This window comes from Echinococcus granulosus (genome assembly GCF_000524195.1).
Source record: "Echinococcus granulosus chromosome Unknown EG_S00398, whole genome shotgun sequence".
Lineage (NCBI taxonomy): Eukaryota > Metazoa > Platyhelminthes > Cestoda > Cyclophyllidea > Taeniidae > Echinococcus > Echinococcus granulosus.
In genome coordinates this window covers 5594-8481 of record NW_020170777.1, presented here as the reverse complement: position 1 = coordinate 8481, position 2888 = coordinate 5594, and positions in this window count along the sequence as shown.

Sequence of the window (2888 nt, the reverse complement as noted above, 5' to 3'; positions counted from 1 at the left end):
CTGTCAATAATCGAAGTCGTCCTTGAACAAGGCTGGCGCCAGATGCAAAAACTGGTTGCACACGCAGTTGTAGTTGTAGGTGTGGAGTGTATTTAAGTGCATAAATTGACGTTCTTTAATGTGACCAGTTAACTGCTTAGTAAAAGAGGCGTAAAAGGAATTGGTGTAAAAGGTGACTTATTCGTAGCAAAGGCTTCAATGTGCGTGTGAGCTTCCCACCATGTTATTCAGGTCACGATTTTAGTGGTATTTTATTTAGCAATGAAGTAGAGGGTAAGAATGAGCATCAAAGACCTCGCTTTCCGATATGCATTTCCTTAATACCCTGTTTAGAAACTCGATAGAATCCAGGCTGATTTTTTTATATTCTCGCAAAAAACATGGCGCTATGTAAAGGTGTAGTTTGCAGCAACCCTGCGCCTTAAGGAAAACATGCTGCAGGCATCGTCACCTGAATAATACAGAAACGTTTGAAGACATCTGCAGATCCATATTTCTCTTAGTTACGGCAGAATTCATATCGCCATTTCATAATTGCTTCCAACTAGCGTCCATTTAACAACAAGTAAATGCCTAAAAAATATGGAAAAAAAGATATATTCTGCTTGATTTTTTGATATCTGATTTTACCCTTATTACAATGAAGTTATCAATTGACAGAGAATAACTCTGATAATTTAGACTTCGCTACAATAAACGTGTAACAGCGTCATTCATCATGCAACGAAGTAAATATTTAGCGGTAAGAATACCGAAAACAGTCACCTGCAAATAATTAATCAGAGATGCTTTATCATTTTGTTCTGATTTTTTGTCTTGACCTACGCACACTATCCAAAATACCGCGTATTTAAAATACACTGGACTACGTCTGTTATTTTTAATCACCCATTTTTTATGCGCTGCCAGTGCACAAAAAAGGCATCACGTGAAATCTAAAGAAGGGTGAATTTCGTTGTCTTTTAAACAAAGTGGTAGTTCTCTTAACGGATTGTGTTCATGCCAAAATATTCCAATTAAGATATCTACCCTCAACAATTTATAGGTAAAATCATTCCAAACTTCTACTAGGAGGTGCTTTTTTGTAACCAATCTAAAGTCCATACGTTAATGCTCTAAAATAAATTTGATAAATTGGGCCAGTAGCATCAATTCCTCCCCATTCCAATGAGAATTTCTATAATTACTTAAAAGCATGTATGCTTTTAAGCGCAAAATATTCGTTGTTGACGAAAAACGAATCTGTCTTGACTACACATTGCAATGTAGTGAGTGTTCGCTTATGTGTGTCTTTATATTCCTACCTTTGCCTAACTGTATGATATTTACTACTAGTCATTCAAAAGCCAGCCATCCCCTTAAATCGATTCGTCAGGGCACTATTGTGGAGCACTGTGGTGCGGAATTTGTGGCAGTTGGCTTCACTTTGCATAGTGAATAGACCTAAAATACAGTCATTGGGCCATTTCCTAATACAAGAGCCTCCAGATGTGAGAGCAGCATAAAGTACAGTAGCGAGTGCCTCACACTGAAGAGGTATTTGGATGCGCTCTACAAGCTCCTACTAGTTCCAACTGATGAGAAGCACGAGAACTTCTGCCGCTCGGTCGATTAGACAACTGTATTTGTCATTACATCTACGCAATTGCAATTAACTGCAGTTCCTGTCGTTTTACAGATCCAGTGAACAATTGGCACCGGCATATGGGTACGTGAGAATTTGACCGCACAGCATCCTTGAACAAGATGGAGTCCACCTCCAATAACCGCGAGGACAACATTGACTGATTGCGGAAAATTTATTGTTGGTGGTATTTACTATGCTAACATTGAAAAATAATATCTTGTTCAAATTCATCGCAATCGCTAGGAAGTGGTCTGCAAGTTGATCCAAGCAAGGTATCGCTGCTCGATTTAACCTGTACCGTGTGCTAAGTACTTGTTGCAGAGAAGGTCGCTGTCTACCCCCGCAGAGTCCACTAGCTGGCCAATGGGGTAGACAACACCGATCTCTGGTTCCTTGTAGTTCGACGCCACGTTAAGTGAAGCTGCGCCTACACCTGCGAAAATGATGAAAGCAAAATATTTTATCAAAGCCACCAGCACCATTTTTATGCAGCTGCAATATATCACGACAATCCTTTATCTGTTGGAAGAGGTTGGTTTGGTGAAAGGTGGCAGCAACTACAAAATACATTTAGCGTGCGACTGATTTTACAGGAGAGCAGTTTCTCGTGATGGAGGAATTTAGCAAAGACTTAATCGAAACAAAATTCTACATATTAATTCGGATCAAACGGTTACAAGATAAATGATAGGACTGACCAACAAATCCAGGCAAAGCTTTTAATGTTTAAATCTACTTGCCTTCAAAAAACAGATTTTCTGTATACAATGTCTTGGATAAATTTGTGAAAAGTATGACAACCGAGTATGATATGGATTTCATAACTGATTACCTTAACAAATAATGCCTTTTAGCAAATCGGAGTAATAAAAGATTATGCACACAGATGATTTAGCAGACAAATTTGAAAAAAAACTGCAAAGACTGGAAAATGCCGCATATGATACTTAAGAATTCGCACTCACAAAGGAGGATCTACAAACTTGCCACGCAAATGTCCCGCCTCAACTAAAGTCCGCTATACTGATCTTTCTCATGGCAAGAACCCATAGCGTTTTAAACTACCATGTCCACCAGTCAGGTGACCATCCTTTCTTTCTGTGTTCTTTTTATTTATTCATCAATTTTTTTCCTTCTTTTACACTTTGCCATGCAACACCCGACTGGAGACTGGTATGTAATCATTTGTCTCAGACACATCTGACTAGGGAAGCCATTGCAACACTGACGATTCCCTAGGTCCTAGGTCCAGCAACCCATC